Source organism: Pipistrellus kuhlii, unplaced genomic scaffold (genome assembly GCF_014108245.1).
Source record: "Pipistrellus kuhlii isolate mPipKuh1 unplaced genomic scaffold, mPipKuh1.p scaffold_m20_p_1, whole genome shotgun sequence".
Lineage (NCBI taxonomy): Eukaryota > Metazoa > Chordata > Mammalia > Chiroptera > Vespertilionidae > Pipistrellus > Pipistrellus kuhlii.
In genome coordinates this window covers 97,675,688-97,698,678 of record NW_023425404.1, presented here as the reverse complement: position 1 = coordinate 97,698,678, position 22,991 = coordinate 97,675,688, and the positions used below count along the sequence as shown (strand labels likewise).

Below are 22,991 nucleotides of genomic sequence, written 5' to 3'. Positions count from 1 at the left end.
CTTCTCCTGGTGATTTTATTCCTGACATAAAGACTTTTTTAATTCAATAATTCAATATTTGTTCTTTCTCAACAGCCTCCTGCCCACTCCTAATTCCACAAACTCCCATTTGATTTAAACCCTAGGCTCCCAAGGCTACTGTTTTGGCTTAGATATTATAAAATTGTTTCAAAGTTCACTTGCTGTGCTTTTAGTTTTGTGCTAGTGTGTGTTTGTGTGTCTTCACATTCTTTGACCATGAACCTTGGCCTCTTCTACTATAATTTAAGTAATGATAGAGCAGTTGTTAAAATAGAATTAGAAAAAAAATGTTAGAAATGCATATTTCAAATTCCCAACTGCTCTTTATAAAGTTTTTAATTTATATAGTACAGTAGTAGTCTGCATTTAGCTTTGAATGCTTTGAATGTTATTCCCCATAGTTTTTCTAGTTTATATTTATTAAAAAAACAGATAGTTACCTGATTACAAAACAAAACAAAATAGTCCTCAGGTGAAGATAGCAAGACAGCACAGCTTCCTTAGTTTTCTCAGTTTTTCCCCCCACACATTTTGGAAGTTTTCTTTCCTTGTCTACCTTAATGAGCAGCCCTCAGTCTAGAGGGCTGTGAACTCCATATTCAGGTGGAGATTCTGGTAAACATCATTGGTGTAAAAAATGAAACACCTTGCAACTATATTTCAAAAATGATTTTTAAAAATGAGAACTTAACAGGCACATAGAACAAAGTTTTGAATCATAACCAAATGAAATATTCTTGTGAGAGGGCAGGGTGGGGCGAGGATGGGCTCCTGACTCCACTGTCGGGCAGGGCGGAGTTATCCATTCTGTGACTGAACCCCAGCCCTCACCCAACCAATCGGGGTTAGCTGAGGCACTGACATCACCACCGACCGGAGTAAAACCCCTGGACTGGGCGAAATTCGCACTCTCTTCCGCCATGCTGCCGGCGTGAGTGGGACAGAGCCCATGCTAGCATGGAAAAGGCTCTTTTGTTTATTGCATCGGACTCGGCTCCCTGGTGGTCCTTTGGGGATCACGAAGTCTGGGCGTAACATATGGGGCATTCGTTTGGGATCCCCAGCCAGGTCCATGAGAGACCCCAATCCGGAGAGCCTGACTGGCCGTGGTAGGAATGTGTTGTCTGTGTCCTTGTGTGAGCGCTCTGGAGGGACGTAAAACCCCTCGTGGAATTGGTGCCCGAATACGTCTGGCAGACGTGCCATAAGACCACGGGCAGGAGGTCAGAAGACGTTCTGACCTCCCGGGAGGGCCCTAGAGAGACCCTCATGTAGGGAGAGGGATGGTAGCCTCTGCCAGGATGAGGTGAGCGGCGTGCGCCGTTGCCTCACCTGCAGAAAGTGAGCCTTTCCCAGGTATGAGTTTGGTATTGGCTGGCGACATGGCACCCCAGGATGGAGCCGGTGAAGTGTGGCCGGCGTGGTGGTGTGGGGCCCTGGCGGCATTGGGCTGGAGGTGGGGCTCCCACGGGGCTCAGTCTGCGCGTTGGAGCGCGGCTGGGCAGTGGTGGCCTCGCTCGGGGAGCAGGCACCTGGGTTAATTTCCTGGCTGCCTGGGGAAGGGGAGGCGGAGCCGGGAAGCCGCTGGGGCAACCTGTGCTTCCTCCCCGGGGGCCGCCTGAGCAGTGTGGCTGGGGCGGCGGCTGAAGCAGCCTCACTCGAGGGGGGGCCTAGGCCGGCATGGCGGCATAGGCCTCAAGGGCAAATTTCTGTGCTAGTGTAAAGGGAAAAGGCCAGTTCAAAACGAGTGCACATAGTTTTGGGCTGTGCTTAAAACTTTTCTGTGACAGAATGAGTTTTTAAAATGGTGGAGATTAACTGGGAGATAAATTAAAACTGGTTTCCCAAGTCATTGTAAGCAGCTTTTGAAATTCCCCACCATGAGGCGGAAACTAGATGGTAATGGTAACAAGTATATGTGAATGGCCAGGAATGGACGGGAGTCTTCAGCTAAAAAATGTGTTCATTTGCATTTGAATGCTACTCCAGTGATCTGCAGGGAGTGGCAGGTGATTCCTGGTGAAGCTGCCCAGATGGCCTTGCTTACAATGATTAGTCTTTGTCATTGGTATCAGCTAAGCAGAGTCATATAACTACTTAAGTATGAATTGTGATTGACCTATGAACAAAATTCATTATTTTTTCTGACATTGTCTTAAATCTTAGTAAATTGCCTCTGGTGTGGAGAAATTTAGGGGGGGGGGGGGCGCGGAGAGGGCAAGACTATTTGCTCTCCTACAAAGAGATTATTCAGTGCTTTGTTTATATTTGACTTGCCAGCTCTAAAAGTTCAAAGTATAAATTGAATTAGGAAGTGTTAATTGCAGTAACTAAATGCCTAGAATATGGCAGGCTAAACTGTACTACATGTGTTAAGAATAATCAGTAATGATCAAAGATTTCAAGGATTGATTTATTCTCATTTGTCAGATGAAGAATCCATATGATGCTTGAGCCCTATCCAGGTTGTTTCATACAGACCTAAGTAAATTTGTTGCGAATTTATAGTGTGCCTCTTGTGAAGAAGTAGGCCAAGTCATATATTTTTCTCTTAATGTAGAAAAAGTGATAGCCATATTAATTTGTTTTGTTTTTCTTTTCTCATATGCCATTGTTGTTATCATTTGTAATCACATTGTAAGCTTGAATTTGGGCTTGTACCTGCATCTTGTATTTTGTACATTCGGTTGTTTAAACTTTGGGAATCATATTTGGTTTCAGTCATGCGTGTCTACTTTATAGATTTAAGTAGACTTCATCACAAAGGTTTACAATTTATTTAGAATTATGTTAAAAAAATGTGAAAACAATTATTTGTATGATTTAACCCCCAGAGACTGCTTGGACAATTTTCATGGATGTTCTGGGGTGGGGGGGAGTAGAGGGGGCTTAGAAATGCAGATAAATCTGTATCTGTAGGAAAAATGTGGCATTTTAAATTTCAAGCTGCTGGAGGCCTGGGAACAGTGTACTGGACCTGCTCCCTCCTCCTTTGCCTTTTCTTTAAAATTTGAGGCATGGTTATGTATTTTTGGAAGATAAGATTTTTATAAAAGTTATAAAGAGAATGTCCTGACAGGTTATCTAGGAGAGGCAAGCCTGTTAGTTTCCTAATGAGCATTGGGGCAGCCTATTTAGTCTTGAGAGAGCCGATAGGACCCGTACATCAGCCCAGGAAGCCACCGGACAAACAGCCTGTTTTCCTTGGACATCAAGAAGGACTGTGGTCCTCGGAAGGAGCATGTACTGGGGGAATGCAGTTGTTGAACTGGTCCAAAGTGGGACAATAGGCCTTTGAGGAGCTAAAGAAGGCTCTCGTCTCAGCAGCTGCCCTAGCCTCGCCAGACTTCGCGAAGCCTTTCCACCTCTACGTGAGTGAGGTAAGAGACATTGCCAAAGGGGTTCTCACTCAGACTCTAGGTCCCTGGAAGAGACCTGTTGCCTATCTAAGAGACTGGACCCTGTGGCAGCAGGGTGGCCAGCGTGCTTCCAGGCAGTGGCAGCCACAGCATTGCTGGTGAAGGAGGCAGATAAGCAGACTCCCGGCCAGGAACTAACCTGGATGGGCCAGGCTTTTCTCCTGGACCAGCCCTGTGTCTGGTTTCATAAGACTGTGACCATGAACCCAGCCAGCCTGCTTCCACATGATGATGGAGGAACCCATTCATGACTGCACAGAAGTAATAGACAACAAGGTACTGTTCACGGATGGGAGCAGTTATGTTCAGGATGGGACCTGATATGCAGGGGTAGTGGTTGTCACCCTGGACCACACCATTTGGGCACAATTCCAGAACTTTTGGGCTTAATCCAGGCCCTTTGATGTAGACACTGTGCCATCCACAGAGAAAAGAGGGTTACCAACTGCAGCCAGAAGGAATCGGCTGAACAGAAGCAAGCCACTGAAGGACCAGATAATTGGTGTACCCTCAGATGACAAGACTGTTGGTCCCAGAGGCTCTAGGTCAGAGTTGCCCAGCGACACCAGATTACCCACTTAAATGTCACCAAGACTTCTGAACTTCTGTGAGGCAGAGTTGCTAGAAGTACTGTCTGTGCACAGGTAAATGCTAAGAAAGGTAAGGAGGTCCCCCTGGGAATTTGGGTTCCAGGGAACTTCCCCAGGAGAGCATTGGTAGGTGGATTTCAGAGATTAAACCACCAGCATTAAGGTCTAATTTTTGTAGATACTTCAGATTAGGTTGAAGTATACCCCACTAGAATGGAAACTACCTCTATAGTGGTCAGGAGATTACTCCAGGAGATTATACCTAGATTTGGGCTGCCAGCATCAGATAAAAGCCCCACCTTTGTAGCCAAGGTATCTCAAAGTATGGCTCTAGCCTTAGGACAGGCAAAAATGAGACTCTGGAAAAAAGGTTTAACTAAATGTGTCCTAGAATCCTTGAAAATTGGACCAACCCCTGTCCTTCGCCCTCTTAAAGGCCAGGTGTACCCCTTACTGAAACAAGTTTCCCTCTTTTTTGGGAGGGGGGGTGGATCATGTATGGTAACCATTCCCTTTCTCAAGTCTTTACAGGCTCTGCAGTTTGCTTGTTCCAGATTCACTGCCAGTGCCCACCGCAGACCCAGTAGCCCAGGAACTCAATTTGGGTAAAGAAATTCACTGCCCAAGGACTCAAAGGGATGCTGCACTGTTATCCTGAGCATGCCCACTGTTGTTGAAGTAGATGGCACTCAGACCTGATTACATGACTCCCAACTCCTGCATGGCCTGGATTCTGGCAACTAGCAGCCTCACCTGTGAGATCCCCAGCCTGGGCTCCACACAGGCCAGGAGGAGAACTGATGCCTGCAGGAGGGGAACTGGACTTCAGTGAGGACAATATTGATGGGAACTGTGGTACTAAGGATCTTGGTAACTGTATTTGTTGTTTATGCTGAAAGGAAGTAGGCTGAGTCAATGATTTGACTCAGGCACATTAGACAAGGGGGGAATGAGAGGGCAGGGCGGGGCGAGGACAGACTCCTGACTCCACTGTGGGGCAGGGCGGAGTTATACTCCATTCTGTGACTGAACCCTAGCCCTCACCCAACCAATCAGGGTTAGCCGAGGCAGTGACATCACCACCGACTGGAGTAAAACCCCTGGACTGGGCGAAATTTGCACTCTCTTCCGCCATGCTGCCGGCATGAGTGGGACAGCCCATGCTAGCATGGAAAAGGCTCCTTTGTTTATTGCATCGGACTTGGCTCCCTGATGGTCCTTGGGGATCACAAAGTTTGGGTGTAACACTTGTTTGCTGATTATAGAAATGGAAAAAATAGAAGAAGAAAAATGGAGGCTGAAACTGTCTAAATATATTAAGGTACTATAATTTTAAGTTAAAAAGGTAGTTCCAACCTCAGCCAGTATCCCTCAGAGTTTAGAGTACCTGTCTGCATACTGAAGGGTCACGGTTCTATTCCTTATCAAGGGAAAGTACCTGTGTTGCGGATTTGATCCCACGCGCCAATCGGGAGCATGTGGGAGGCAACCAATAGATGTGTCCTTCTTACACTGAAGTCTGTCTGTATCTCTCTCTTTGTATCTCTCCTCCTCCCTCCCTTTCACTCTCTCTAAGAATCCTTGGGTGAGGGTTAACAACAACAACAAAGGTAGTTTCAGAAAAATTAAGACAAATATTAGAAGAGAACTTTGTATAAGAGGAGCTCCTTTGACACTCTGAAAAAGTTTAATGCATATGCGATGGCTAAACATTAAAGGAATAGGTTAAAAACAAAAACCAGCATTATACCTAATTTTATCTGTTTAGTACATAGTTGTTTTTTGTTGTTGTTGTTGTTTGTTTGTTTTTTAATGTGACTTCATTTATAGTCCCAAGTTGACTATTTAAAATATATTTGAAGAATTACATGAGAATATTGAAAAATGTAGTTGTCAACCAATGATCTTTGGTGCCAATTGAAGGCCAAACAGTAATCCCCATCTTGGGGTGCAATAAAGAAGGAAACTTAACTCAGTGCAAAGCAGCTCAGTTGTGTTTTAGCTGAGGAGCAGAGCACAGCTGCCTGGCCAGAGGTCTGCTCTGTGCTCCTCGGTTCTGGTCTGCCCCCCTCCACAACTCCCTTGGCTTTCTCCACTCTTCAACACGGGTCTGCTGCATCTGCTCTGATGAGACATACTCTATTTTTCAGCTCAGGCAGGGAGATGAGTATCCAGTCCTGAGTTAGAAGGGAAAGTGATGTTTCAGGGCCAGAGGGGAGCTGGCTTATATAATGTCCCTGCCCACAGGGTCCCTGATTGGTCTGTCCTCATGCAAATGAGAACTCCAAATCCTCACAATTTGATTAGCCACTAAGGCACTGCCCTGACTGAGCATAATAAAGCCTTTCACAATGGCTGGAGCTGTACAGCGCGGATGAGAAAAGGCCTATTGGTTGAAATAGGATTCCAGGAACACCTTTGTAAGGGCAGCAACACTGCAGGAAGGCAGTTCAGAGTGGAGGCTGGCAGTTTAGTACAGGCTTCCCATGAAAAGCAGTTTCTGCGAGAGGCCCCTGTGCAGAAGTGGCTGCTAGGCTCAGATTTTTGTTTTTTAGTTTGAGCCCAGGAGGAGCCCTTCTTAGTAGGTATCTTTTTCTCTCAGATTCACATTTATTAATTAACAGTTATTAACTACTATATGCAGATTCACATTTATTAATTAACAGTTATTAACTACTATATCCTATTCTAGCATTTTTGTCATTATTTACTTTAATCCCAAAAATTCAATGAGGTAGCTACATGATTAATTTTATATTTTATTCAAATTATTATATTTTCACCTATTTTATTAATATGGGTAGGATTATAGTTGTTTTTTTTTAATAAAAATATCTGGAAAAGTAAACTAATAAAAGTGAAGAGCAAAGGTAAATCTTATATCTCCGAAGACATACAGAACAAATTGAATGTTCAAATGAATCTTGCTAGCCTTCTTTTCCTGTTCACTGCATGAACATTCTAGATCTTTTGTGACATACATGGAATTTCAAAGGTAATTGCTAAAATTTAGTATCAGAGATGCTTCAGAAAACATTTTTTAACTTTCAACTTACATTTTATGTATATAAGATAAAATATTTTATTTTATTTTATAGAATTACTTAGTAATAACTGTGATGATTTGTAATCATGAATTTATAAACATATTGAATAAAATACTGTATAGAATCATAATTTAGTAGAATTTAAAAGATTTGTTGTGTAATTAATAAGGCACATGAAGGTAAGTTTAGATAAATCTTAATGCAATAATTGAATGGTCTTTTTCACTTAACAAAATTTTGTTCCTTTTTACTTAAAGGATAGAACATGCATAAAATTATAACAATTTCAGCACACAAAACATCCTCTGATTATTAGACATTTTTAAAATAATGAGACTGCTTTCTTTTACACAGTAATTATAATAAAACATCTTAAGGTTTGAAAAGGAAACAAAATTTGAACATTTGAAAAAGTTCTCATCTAAGCTTTCACAAGTCAATGTGTACTTGTGTGGTAGAAATGTAAGTGGATGGCTCTAGCTTAGAAAAATTGTCACTTTGGTTACAGCCAGGATAACAAACACCTCTCTACCTGTGGGGAAATGGTATCATTATGGAAAACATATATTTTCAAGAAACAAGTGACAACTGTGCTGAAAATGAATTACAGCCTTCTTTTAAGAAACATAATGTAACATTTATTTAAACAAATAAGAATTTAGTTACAATACATTCATATTTCAATACTATAATTAAATTTCTGGGAACAAATTTGACTAATACAGTGTTCTTTACATGGGAATTAAAAAGCCAACCAAAAAACAAAAAACCAAAAAACACACACACACTCACAAAAACTAAGCTTATATCAATACTAGGGGCCCAGTGCATGAATTCATGTATCTGGAAAGGAACTGTGGGCCACATGGCTATGGTAGACACGAGAGCTGGTCTCGGCCCATCCTCCCTACCCCTCCATTTGTGGCCCCAGGTCTCCTGTCTGCCCACAGCCCTGCCCCTGCCATCATTGCTCCCACATGCTGAGGGCACCTGCCCTGCTGGCACATGCTGATGGTGCAGAGCATTTGGGACCTGTGCCAGCAGCGATGCAAACAGCAGCTGCTGCCCTGATCGCCCCACTGGAGGAGGAGGAATTGTAGAAGCCCTCAAGGGCAATCAGGGCTGGCAGCTGGTGCTCATACCTGCTGATGGTGCCAAGTGATCTGGACTGGCGCTGGGCATGGGCAGCAGGTGTGAACGGTGGCTGCAGGTGTGAGAGGGGCTGACATTGGCTGTGGGTGTGAACACTGGGCAGGACTGCAGTGTAAGAGAGCAAATAATATTCAGTAACCACCAGAGGCTCGCCCCTATGACAGCAATTGGCACCCCATCTTGGTCTGGCACCCTTGCTCCACCATCCCACCACAGCCAACACCTCCATGTTCCACCCACACTCCCTGGGGGTCAGAGCACGTCATCGTGACCAGCTGTTCTGGTTATTCCAGTTGTTCCACCATTTGGTCTATTTGCATAATAGCCTTTTTTCTATATGGATTCTCTGATGTGATTTTATTGCAAACCATACAAACTCCAGCTCCCTCCAATTCACTATGACCCCAGCCAGCAGGGTACCTAAAGGATGACTTCTGTATAATATGTCCCTTTATTCAATCACCAAACATCAGAAAGGCCAATCCTTTAAAAGCACACTTAATTTGCTGAAAATGGTTTGGCTCAGTGGATAGAGCATCGGCCTGTGGACTCAAGGGTCCCAGGTTTGATTCTGGTCAAGGGCATGTACCTTGGTTATGGGCACATCCCTAGTAGGAGGTGTGCAGGAAGCAGTTGATCTATGATTCTAACTCTCCATCTTTCTCCCTTCCTCTCTAAAAAATCAATAAAATACATTAAAAATATTTTTTTAAAGTACACTTAATTTCTCTTCTAAGAATTGTAGTTTGGGATGATAGTGGGAATACTCATTAAAGTATTTTTATTACTATGAAAACTTAAGATATCTACCAACTTTTTGCCAAACATTGTACTAAAGATTTTACACATTACTTCTTATTTAATCCTTATAAAAATCCAATGAAGTTGATATTATTATCATTGTTTCTTCAGTTAAGGAAACTGACATTTAAGGAATTAATAAAATTTATCAAGTCATGTGGCAGGTAAGAAGCAAAAGAAATTATTTACGACCGGATATTGTCCAATTTCAAGGCTACCTTCTCACTCTTAATTGCTATCCTCCATTTTCTATTATTATAATACTTGCATTGCTTTCACAATTTTTTTCTGATAAGCGTGTACTTTATTCATGTTACATAAAGAAGTGATAAAGGATTTTTAAAATATAAAAGACCTGGTTATGTTGAACTGAATTACATAGCAATGGGTGATAAATTAAGATAATTAATATATCTTTAGAAGGAGGGTTATTGCTACAAAAAGCTTTTGATTTTGTGAGTCCTAACAATTTAAGAGAATTCTGATTCCATTTTAAAATTTTATTTCAGCACTCCAGTGAATGTATGCTCTGGTTATGTTGAGTTCTGTGCTCGTAACTGTTATATAAATCATTAAGTGACAGTATATTTCAACATTGCCTTAGGAAGAGTTTAGGTGTATTACTGGCATATCCCTTCAACTATGCATTTATTATTTTCATCTATTAAAACAAAACAACAACATTGAAAACCAACCAAAAGACTATATATAACAAAAAATAATCATTCTTTAGCACGTATGATAAATTGATATGGAAGACAAACTGGTTTCCTATCAAGTTTGGAAATAACACAGTCTAATTAGTTTCTTGTCGTGCTCAAATCAGCAGGTGAAAGGATATCTCGATCTAAAGATTAATTCATTATATATTTCAAGCCTAATATATTGGAATTAAGCAACTCATAAGCTTTTCCAGAATATGCAAATAGATCAACATTCAGGGTTTTTATATTGCCAATTCATCTTGGCAATTTCTGATAAAAGGGGATCTTAATTGTTTCCTTCAATTATTTTTATGAATAACCTGGTTATTGCTTTACATCTCAAAGATGTTTTACTAATGCTATGTTCTGGAATAAATACTAACACTTTTACATTGTGATCCTTTAAATACCACTTGACCCTCCTATTTTTTTTTATATATATTTTATTGATTTTGTACAGAGAGGAAGGGAGAGAGATAGAGAGTTAGAAACATCGATGAGAGAGAGTCATCGATCAGCTGCCTCTTGCACACCCCCTACTGGGGATATGCCTGCAACCAACGTACATGCCCTTGACCGGAATCGAACCCGGGACCCTTCAGTCCCCAAGCCGACGCTCTATCCATTGAGCCAAACCAGTCTCGGCAACCCTCCTATTTTTCAACAATAATTTCCTCTAATAGCCTTGCAATCTTCATACTTCTAGTGAATTCTGATTCCAACCATCCTACATTTGCCACCAAGTACAGAAATATATTGTTTTGTTGTGTTCTACTTTACTGTGTTTCACAGGTATTAATTTTCTTTTCAAATGTAAGGTAAGACCTTTCTCTGCAAAAAGACAACAACTTGCTTTATTGCAGTTCTCCCTTTATTATGGTGGTCTGAAACCAAACCCATAGTATTTCCCAGGCATGCTTGTAATTCAATTTATTGGGGGTGGTTTCAAACAAAATCCACAACTTCTCTGAGTTATGCCTATAATTGAATTTTAGTCTCCTCCTCAAATAATTGAACGGTTATTCTTTTGTAATATTATTTATAATAGCTAACATTATTGAACATCCACTATGTATTTTGTTGACTAATTCAATGTACCTAAGTTAAAATCTACAATGAAATCATGAATATTTTTGAAGTTCATTAGGCTACTTTAGCTTGATACTACTTAAATAGATAACTACTTGTGATATCAATTTTACACTCATAGGGAGAAGCCTCATAAAGTTTTCATAAACTTTAATATAAAGTAATGATATAATTCCTTCTGCAAGGAAAACAAAAGAGAAAAAAAAATAAGACTACATCAAACTAAGATTTCTTTGCACTGCAAAGGAAACCATCAACAAGATGAAAAAACAACTCACTGAATGGAAGGACATATTCACCAATGATACATCTGATAAGGGGTTAATATAAAAACTTAAAAAGAATTTGTACAACCCAACATGAAAAAAACACACAAAACAATCCAAATAATAAATGGGCAGAGGACCTGAATAGATAATTCTTCAAAGAGGAAATACAGATATCTAATAGAAATATAAAAGTCAATAATCATAAGATAAATGCAAATTAAAACTATAATTATAGAGCACCTCATACCTAAAGGATATTATGCAAAAGTGAAATAAGTCAGAGAAATACAAATATCATAAGATTTCATTTATATGTGGAATCTAAAGAGCAAAATATATAAAATAGAAACAAAATCATAGATACAGAGAACAAACTTATTGTTACCAGAGAGGAGGAGTTTAAAGTCTGGGTGAAAAAGGTTAAGGGTTTAAGAAGTAAAAACTGGTAATTACAAAATAATCACAGAGATTTAAAGTACACCGTAGTGAATACAGTGAATAATATTGTAATAACCATGTACTGTGCCAGGTGGGTACCTGAAACATTTTTTTTGGGGGGGGGGAGGAGTAAAAGGAGGATCTATTTTGTATAATGTTGCCTAACCACTAAACTGTACACATGAAACTAATACAAATAATATTGAATGTAAACTGTAATTGAAAAAGAAAATTTAAAAAAGAAAATAATAAAATAAAAAAATGTATTGCTATACTATTATTTTAATTCAATTGTGGATGATAGTAAAAGTTCTAATCTTCAAAGTGTTCTCAAATTATAGGGTTAGAAGTAAAATCAATAAGAAAATAAGCAATGTTTACACAAATGTATAAATAGAGTTTAGTATCTCTTCATTTTGGAAAAAAAAAGTCAATAATATATCATTTTCATGGAAAACATTGCACAAGAGGATTGACTAATACATTGCAATCATTCATTCAAATACACCAAACCAAGTTCACATGAAAAAAAAACCATAATGAGGAACCAAGCACTTTTTATATGATACTAGAGGCCCGGTGCACAAGATTCATGCACAGTGGTGTCGTAGGGGGTGGGAGGAGGGAGCAGTGTCCCTCAGCCCAACCTGCACCCTCGTGTAGTCTGGAAGCCCTCTGGGGAAGCGGGCCTAAGACTCCTTAGCACTGCTGAGGAGGCAGCAGAGGCTCCAGCCACCTCTGCTATGCTCACCAGCTTTGAGCCTGGCTTCTGGGCATCTGGCTGACTGCACTGACCACCAGGGGGCAGCTCCTGCAATGAGTGTCTGCCCCTTGGTCGTCAGTGCACATCATAATGATCATCTTTCCTTGGTTCGGTAGATTTGCATATTACCACTTTTTATTATATAGGATTATTGCTAAATTGAGAGTAGAAGGGAGAATGGATAAGAACATGAGAATATTATGTAAAACATATTCAAATGTTTTACAGTTGAAATGTTATTTCAAACTCTGTACATTTTTTCTGAGGCTTAGAAAATTTAGATTGTGAAATATCCTGAAATATAAAGTATGTTTCTTTTCTGATTTTCATGGCTAATGAGATAAAATATATTTTCTTAGTGAAAAACTAGAGGAAGATCACTGGAACTACTACTGCCAAACCCATTCCAGTCTCCTTAGTTTTTGTCAAAATAATCCAATATTTAGTTGTGCTACATTTCTGAGCCTCCCTTTGAACAAGATGTGGTCACGTGACCTAATCTTGGCCTATGAGATGCAAGTAGAGTTGCTGCATGGCATTTCTATGGAGGCTAGAGAAGACAGCCTAATCAGCTAAGAAAAGTACTTACTAATGTTTTTCCCCAAAACTTCTTTAAAAAAATACTTTGTCTTTATTCTTGATTCTGGTGTGTGATTCATTTGTGAAGGCTTAACCTTCAGTTATCTTAGATCATCAGAGAACCTCAAGCATGAAGGTCATACTCTGATAGTAGGAAAAGAAGTTTAACTTTAGGTCTCTATGGTACTGTGGAACACATATCATATCACACTTGACTACTGATGTTTGAACTGATTGTGAGAGAAAAATAAACAGCTATCTCATTAAGCTCCTATTATTTTGCTATATTTAGTTATATGCAGCTACACATAATCTTAATCATTATAGGTCCAGCAATTTGATTTTTTTCTCAGACACCTTTACAGAAAATATGCTGTTGATTTAGTCAATGCAAAAGTGTAAAGTACATATTCTAGACATTTTAATAAATCAGGTTATGATTTTGTTAATATTGCTTCCAATCAAAGATTCATTTTGCAAAATTTAAATATACATTATGTCAAGATAAAGACATCCAAATGGCAAATGAGGAAGTAAAATTGTCATCATTCACTGATGACATGATATTGCAAATAGAAAACTCTAAAAATGCCACCAAAAAGCTGCTTAATTTATTATATGAATTTGACAAAGTAGCAGAATATAAAATTAACACCCAGAAATTGATGGCAATTTTATACACAAATAATGAATTTTCATAAAAAAAGCTAAAAAAAAATCCCATTTACTATTGCAATGAAAAATATAAGATACCTAGAAATAAACTTAAATAAGGTGGTAAAAGATTTGTACTGGAAAAATTATAGGACATTGAAAAAAAAATAGAAGAAGATATAAACTAGTGGAAGTCTATGCCATGTTTATGGATTAGAAGAATTAACATCATTTGAATGTATATACCACCCAAAATCCTCTATAGATTTAATGCAATCCCTATTAAAATTCCATTAGCATACTTTCACAGATATAGAACAAAAAATTATATGGAATCAAAAAATATACCAAGTAGTCAAAGAAATCTTGAGAAAGAAGAATACAGTTGGAAGGATCACAGTACCAGATATCAAACTATACTCCAAAGCCACTGTAAGCAAAACAGACTGGTACTGCACAAAAACAGGCATATAGATCAGTGGAACAGAACAGAGACTACAGAAATTGACCCACACCAAAATGGTCAGTTAATGTTTGAAAAAGGAGGCAAGACACTCATTTATGGATATTAAAAAACATTATAAACTGACAAACCAAAAGATAAATATAAAGACAGTAAAGCATCAAGCAGACTGTAAAATTACAGCAGGTAGAGTAGGGTGATCTGGGGGAGATAAGAGATCAACCGAAGGACTTGTATACATGCATATAAGTACAACTAATGGAAACAAAACTCTGGGGAGGGAGGGTATGTATGGAAGGGGGGTGCAATGTTAAAATATGTACACAGATAATAATTTAATAAATAAAAAAATAGAATAAATAAATAAATAAATAAAATAAGTATATTAATAGGGAAAAAAAAGAAAAAGGAGGCAAGAGCACATAATGGAGTGAAAACACACTCTTCAATAAATGAGGTTCTGAAAATTGGACAGGTACATGCAAAAACATGAAGTCAGACCATCAACTTACACCATCATAAGAATAAACTAAAATTTGATAAAATACTAAACTGTAAGTCGTGAAACCATAAAAATCCAAGAAGAAAACATAGACAGTAAAATTTCAGACATCAGAATTTACACTGATTAAATCCTTAGGGCAAGAGAAATAAAGGGAAAAATAAACAAATGGGAGTACATCAAACTAAAAAGCTCTGCACAGCAAAATAAAACATCCTCAAAATATAAAGAGAGCCCACTATATGTGGGAACATATTTGCCAATGATAGATCTGATAAGGGGTTAATTTTCAAAACATATAAAGAACTTATATAAGTCAACAAAAGGAAGACAATCCAATTAACACAGGGGCACAATACCTGAATAGACACTTCTCTAAAGAGGACATATAAATGGCCAAGAGACATCTGAAAAAATGCTCAAAGTCACTAGTTATATGAGACATGCAAATAAAAATGACAATGAGGTATCACCTCACACCTGCCAGAATGGCTACCATCAATAACTCAATAAACAAGTGCTGGTGAGGATGTAGAGAAAAGGGAATCCTACAGCACTGCTGATGGGAATGCAGACTGGTGCAGCCACCGTGGAAAAACAGTATGGAGGTTTAAAAAAAATAAAAAATAGAGCTGCCATTTGACCCACATATTCCACTTTTAGGAATATATCATTAGAATCCTGAAACACCCATCAGAAAGAATATATGCACCCTTATGTTCATAGCAGCACTATTTACAATAGCCAATATCTGGAAACAGCCCAAGTGCTCATCACTAGATGAGTGGATAAAAAAGCTGTGGAATATAATGCAGCTGTAAAAGAGAAGGATCTCTTATCCTTTGAGACTTCATGGAAGGACCTGGAGATTATCACACTAAGCAAAATTAACCAATCAGAGAAAGGCACTTTCTTTGATACTTCACATGATCTCACTTATATGTGGAGTCTAAGGAACAAAATAAATTGATGAACAAATAGGTCCAGAGACATGCAAGCATGGAACAGACTGATAGATCTTAGATGGAAATAGGGGGATGGGTTGCAGGGAAAGATTAACCAAATAACTTACAGCCCCTGGGGAGAGATGATAGTGTGGTGAAGGCCTGGGGCGGGGTGGAAGGTGTGCTGAAGGTGATGAAGGGGGAGAAAGTGTGGCCACCTGTAATACCCTTAACGATAAAGTAAATTAAAATATAAAATATATTAAGGTAAAATAATGGTACTTTTTTTTTCATTTAGCTATTGTCCAAATATTCTGTGTAACAACAGAAAAATCTTAATGGAATAAAATAATGAATTTATTTCTTGCTTGTTTAACTGTAGGTTGGGTTGCAGTTTATTTACAGTAAAATTGACTGGGCTTGTCTCTAGTCATGTGTTGAACCCAGGTCAGCTCCAAATATCTTTTATTCTTTAGGACCAAGCTACCTAAATGAGGTTTGTCTCATTGATAAGGTCAGCTGTCCTAGAGAGTGAGCTGAATCATGCAAGGCCTTTTAATACCTAGGCAGAAATAGCATTACCATTTCTATATATTCCTCAATGATAAGAGCATATCACATGACCAAGCTCATCATCTATGGGTAGAGGATATATTCTTTCTAAGAAGACCAGGATCAGAAAAAAACAAATTTTAGATAAGCAGTAATCTAATATCCAAAATGTTGTATGAGAACTTTAAGTGTATCACACATTTCCAACAGTCAAATATTATTATTAAATGGAAAGTATAAAAATACTTCAGTTCTTGGAACCCGAAAGTGTATCATACTGTCAGATGATGATACTTTTTAAACTCCTTCATCACATATCACCAGTGAAAGCAATAAATTGAGAAGCCAAAATCTACGTTTTTCTAAGAAAATGACATCAACTATAGATGTTTAGATAAATATATGTGTTTTCTATATGATAAAATTAATCCCAATTTTGGGAAAGAGACTATGATTGAAATTATACTACAACTCAAACTTTTCATTAGTAAATATTGAAACAGTAATATATAACAGTCTTTGTTTAAAGAAATGCTATGTACATTCCCCTCAAAATAGCATAAAATAAATTAATAATTAAAACAACTAAAGTTTTATTATGGAATAAACATATTTAAATGTTTTTCAGAAAGTTCATTATTGTGATATCTATATTTATCCATATGTGAAACCCATATTTATGTTATTGCTATTCATTAACATATTTCATTTGTATTTATAAAGCATATAAAATAATATCACCCTCTACTAAAATACTATACCCATGCTTCAATATTACTTTAACTTGATATTATCCTCATATCTATACTTTGTGTTCCTTCCAGTTTCCATAAAAATGCCAAAATCATTAAAAATATTGCTTTTGAAGCAGAGAAGTGAAAATATATTATGCAAAGGTATATATTAAAGTCATTTGAAATTTTAAAACTACATTTTCAATAACAAATGTCCATTTTGTTTTATTTTAATGAAGAATTTTGCACACTATTATTGATTTATTATTTCATTTAAAACCATTTATTGGTTTTACCTAAACAAATTTATCTAAACAAATACGAAATAATCTTTGTTCTTCATGGAACTTAAAATCTAACCTACTAATTGTATAATTGAATTGTGTTGAGAATCAAAGTTAACATATGTAAAGAGTCAAAACGATGTTTAGTTCAAAGTAAAGGTTACATAAATGTTAGCTAATGCAACAACAATTATATCTTCTAGTCCTATTACTGAGAGGCAATGGGTATGTATGTGGAAAGGGTACAGTGAGAGTTATTAATTTAATTATCACTAAAATGTATAATTATAACGTAGAAAAGTATAACATGTTTAATATGGGCATCTGGCCTTGTTTGGAGGATTGTAATCATTTTCATTTTCTTTTATTAGAAAAATTATCTAAATAAACTACAAATATATTTTAAATTTAAAGTAAAAAATGAAACCATAAAAATATTAAAACTAATAATCTGAAATTTTCTTTAGATTTTTGACTGTGCTATTTTCCAAGAGGCCTTTTAATTTAGAAACCATAATTTGGAAGAATTTACTTGAATGGGTTAATGATGAGATCAAAGAAAAAGTCAAAAGCTACCTTAAAACAAATAAAAATGAGAACACAACAAACCCAAATATATGGGATACAGAAAAAGCAGTTCCAAGAGGGAAATTCATTACAAGCCTACCTCAAGAACCAAGAAAAAATTAAAATATACAATCTTAGTTTGCACTTAATGGAACTAGAAAAAACAACAACAAACATAAACTCCCAAATGAGTAGAGGTAAGGAAATAAAGATCAGAGCAGAACTAAATGAAAAAGAGTCTAAAAAAGATTAAAAGATCAATGAAACCAAGAACTGGTTCTTTGAAAACATAAACAAAATCGACAAACTTTTAATCATACTCATCCAGAAAAAAACAGAGACTCAAAATCAGAAATGAAAGAGGAGAAGTAATAACAGATACCAAAGAAATACAAAGGATTATAAGAAAATATTATGAATAAATACATGCCAATAAATTGGAAAATCTGGAAGAAATTGATAAATTCTTAGAGACATACAATATTCTACAATTGAATCAGGAAGAACCAGAGAATCTGGTTAGAAATATTACAACTAGTGAAATTAAATAAGTAATAAAAAATTCCAAACAAACAAAAGTCTTGTGCTGGATGGCTTCACAGGTGAAATTTTGCTAAACATTCAAAGAACTAATACTTTATCTATGCCAAAAAATTCAAGAGGAGGGATGACTCCCAAGCTCATTTTAGGAAGGCAGCATTATTCTAATTACAAAATCAGATAAAGACACTACAAAGTAAGAAAATTATAGGCCTATATCCCTGATGAACATCCATGTTAAAATCCTCAACAAAATATCAAGAGATCCAGAAATACACCTCAGAGGTGATACACCATGATCAAGTGGGATTTATCACAGGGGTGCAAGGTTGGTACAATATTGGCAAACCAATAAAGGTGATGCACCACATAAACAAAATGAAGGATAAAAAACACATGATCATATTAATAGAGACAATAAAAGCATTTGACAAAATCCAGCACCCATTTATGTTGAAAATGCTCAGCAATGTGGGAATAGAGGGAAGCCAAGGAAGGGTGGGCAGGTGGGAAGAGATCAACCAATGTACTTGTATGCATATATGCATAACCCATAGACACAGACAATAGAGTGGTAAAGGCTTGGGACTGAGGGGTGGTCTTCCGGAGAGGGCAGTCTAGGAGAGAATCATGGAGAAAATGGGAAACATATGTAATACTTTCAACAATAAATATTTTTAAAATTAAAAATATGCCCAATAAAAATAAAATAAAACAGATGAGAGTGTCAATAATTATTCTCAGTTTTTCTCTGGGTTAAGCCATGAGATAGCTGATTGGTTGTATTCGGTGTAATGGGGACATTGGAGGAAGGCTAGGCTTGAGACAGAATAGATTGGGATTTAGACATATTTGAGAGATAACTGTAGCATCCAAGTACAGATTTGTCCAGTGCATAAATCAAGAGAGATAACATTAAAAATTTGAGAACATTATTCATGAATATGTTTTTTGGTAATAAAAAATGTAGGTAATGACAATCATAGATTGTATCACTCCATTAAAAAATTATAGAAGTTAGGAAAGAGATTAAAAGCAAATACTCCAGAACAATATTGAAAAGCTGGATGGAGAGTCGATATTTGACATAAAAATGAAATACTATATCAAAGTCAACCAAGTTAAACAAAGGTGTCAATCAGTTTAATCAGATAATAACAAACAAAAGTATTGAAATACAATATAAATTTTAGCTTGCATTAAGCAAAGGTAGCATTTAATAATCAATGGTAAAGTTCTCAATAAAAGATAAATCTATAAGGAACTTTGTCCCTCTCCAAAACCAACCCTGGAGATACCATGAAAACAAGAGGGAGATTAATGGATTTAAGTAGAATATTGCAGACCCCATATGAACCTTCTGTCTTGTGGGTGCTTTTTCATGTTTTCTTCTCCGTATTTCAAATGGGACTTTTTGTTGTTTGTTCATTTTATCTATATTAAAAATTATGCTATAATGTTGCTCACACATTATTAGAATGTTATTACAAAATCCTAAGGGCATTACTTAACTAGGCTTATTAAACAGATTTAGGATAGAAAAGCCATACAATTGAGCTGAAATGTTTTAAAAGCAAAAGGCTCCAGTGTGGTTACAGATTGAATACCACCGAAGTTTGGTCACAGAATTTGTATGTTTATTTTTATACTTATTAGCCCTATGTATTTTAGCTCATCAATAAATTTAAGGGCAGCTTTTTCCTCAGCAATAGCATAGGATAATTTTTAAAAAATATTGTACCACTGAAGTTGATGAGCATTTAAATATTGTGGAATTTATGATTCTGTAGATGAGATGCACTATTAAAACTAAACTGAAAAGGATTTTAGAGACAAATTATACAGGTTTAGGGAGTCGTGGAAATAAAGAGAATCCAGGGGAGAGGAAGGCATAGATGGGGCTTAGAGACCCAAAATGCTTATCTTACTTGTACAGAGGACAGAGAAATGCCACAGGATAAGGTGGGAGGAAAGTGTACATTCACAAAGGATAAAGAAAAGTCACAGGATATGGGGAAGAAGGAAACATTTTCACAGAGGATAGAGGAATGTTGCAAGATAAGGTGAGAGAAACAGGGGGACACATGAGGGCTTTGGCCTTTGGAACTGATACTATGGAACAAAATGACCAATGAGGAATTAAGAAGGGTCCAATTAGAAAGGGTCAGGTTCAAACAAAGAGCTACAGCATAAACCAGTATAAACTGGAGACAAAGCGGCACAAAACAGAATGTCTTAGATTACGGATTTTCAGATTTATAGATTTAAAATTTTATTTATTTTTCCCATTGGAGAACAGGCTTTTCCTATTTGGGGGCCCCTTCCAAGGATCCCCTTTGGGTACACTCCTGCCCAGATGGAGTTTGTATAGACTTCCAATAAACTTCTACATTTTTACTAAAGAAATTTGTTAGTCCATGAATTTATTCTTCATCATCATCAGACAAGGACCCATGGAAAAAGTCTGAACCATGAACCCCGTATTTCAAAACCATAATTCACGTTTAGCTTTTCCTTTCTATTAATAACTGAACCAGCTGAATAGTTCAAAAGTGAATCAAAGTCTGTAATTGGATTGTGTTAAAACAAAACAAAACATCCAAACCACAAAAATATGATGTAACTAAACATTATTCTAATCTATGAAAAGTGTTCACTTACAGAGATGTTTTATCTGATGGTTTATCAGATTTTTCTCAAATCTCTTAAAAAGATACAATTTTACAGATTTATGGAACCCCACATTTTTCCCATTTCCAGATACATTTCCTTTTTTCCTCGCTGCTCAGAGGAACTATATATAAGATATACTTTTTTATTTTTCCCCAATTTTTTTACACTTTTCCAACGTATGATTAAATACATAAAAGTTATGTTATCTTGTATCTAAAACTATAGTAATCTAAAAAAAAATCAATCTCCTTCTTCTAAAATACTAGCATTATTACTAATCTAAAAGCAACTGCACTAAAGTAACTAAAGTATGTATGACATTGTATTGATGTAAAATGTATATAACACAAGGGTTTTTCCCCCCCAAATATTTGTCTATATTTATTGCTACAGATAAGGCCATAACATCCTCATGTTATTAATGAATAATGGTTAAGTATCTCACCTGGCCAGCATGGCTCAGTGCTTGATTGTCAACTGATGAACCAGGAGGTCACAGTTTGATTCCCAGTCAGGGCACATGCCCAGGTTCTGGGGAGGATTCCCAGTGTGGGGTGTGCAGGAGGCAGCCAATCAATGAATCTCTCTCATCATTGATGTTTCTATCTCTCTCTTTTCCTTCCACTCTGAAATAAAAAAGGAATTTGCTTTATGTTTAAGGTAATGCTATCTAGTATTATATAGTAGAGAAAATATAAATTTTCTCAAGGTTTACACTACTTTGTATAACAATTCTTCTTGTGCTGTAATCTCTAAAGTAATGAGAATCCATAGATCTAGTTAAATACAAAGATTAATTATTTTCTCCTTTTGGTTATACAACCTAAAATCCCCCTTTTTAATAAATTTTATCAGAAAATAAAGATTATGTTTTTTTAATGTCACAAAATACATTCTTATATTTATTTATTTATTTATTTATTTTTAAATGTTTTTATTGATTTTAGGAGAATGGAAGGGTGAGGGAGAGAGAGAGAGCTCAATGTGTGAAAGAAACATCAATCAGCTGCTTCCTGCATGCGCCCCATTCAGGACTGAGCCTGCAAGCCAGGCATGTGCCTTAATCGAGAATCAAACAAGGAACCTTTTGGTACATGGGACAACACTCACCACCACCTAGGACACAAAATGCATCCTTTAAATTTCAAATTTAATAAATCTTTATTGCTCAGATTATTATAATTATTTCTTCTCTCCCCCCACCCCCCAGCTACCTTCCACTCAATTCCCACCCAACCCTCTGCTCTTACCTCCCCCTCCCAGCTCCCTTCCACCCAGTTCCCACGCCACCCTCTGCCCTTACCTCCCTGCACCCCTCATCCATAGGTGTATGATTTTAATCCAGTCTCTTCCTGCACCCCCACACCCCTTTCCCTCTGATAATTATCAATCCACTCCCTTTCTTTTCCCTTGATTCTATTCACCAGTTTATTCTGTCCCTCAGATTTTTAATTCACTTGATTTTTAGATTCACTTGTTGATATATATGTGTTGATCATTATTTTTATCTTTTCTCTTCTTCTTCCTCTTTTTAAAGAATACCTTTCAGCATTTCATATAATACTGGTTTGGTGGTGATGAACTCCTTTAGCTTTTTCTTATCTGTGAAGCTCTTTATCTGCCCTTCAATTCTGAATGATAACTTTGCTGGATACAGTAATCTTGGTTGTAGGTTCTCGCTATTCATCACTTTGGATATTTCTTGCCACTCCCATCTGGCCTGCATAATTTCTGTTGAGAAATCAGCTGAAAGTAGTATGGGTGAACCCTTATAGGTAACTAACTGTTTTTCTCTTCTTGCTTGTAAGATTTTCTTTTTGTCTTTCGCCTTTGGCATTTTAATTATGATGTGTCTTGGTGTGGTCCTCTTTGGATTCCTTTTGTTTGGGGTTCTGTGCTCTTCCTGTTCTTGTAAGTCTATTTCTTTCACCAGGTGGGGGAAGTTTTCTGTCATTATTTCTTCAAATAGATTTTCAGTATCTTGTTCTCTCTCTTCTTCTGGGACTCCCATAATTTTGATGTTTGTTCGCTTGAAGTTGTCCCAGAGGTTCCTTACACTATCTTCAACTTTCTGGATTCTCTTCTCTTTGCTTTTCCAGAAGAGTGTCCTTTGCCTCTTTGTATTCCAAATCTTTGACTTGATTCTTGTGTTCCTCAAGTCTTCTGTTGGGACTCTGTATAATATTTTTTATTTAAGTCAGTATAT

The 22,991-nt window shown here is 37.0% G+C and overlaps 1 protein-coding gene across 1 annotated transcript in view; it reads right to left on the bottom strand.

Annotated features, from left to right (window-relative positions):
- The window catches only part of MDGA2 (MAM domain containing glycosylphosphatidylinositol anchor 2), an 865,861-nt gene that overhangs the window by 74,602 nt on the left and 768,268 nt on the right, over positions 1 to 22,991 (bottom strand). The window lies entirely within an intron of this gene.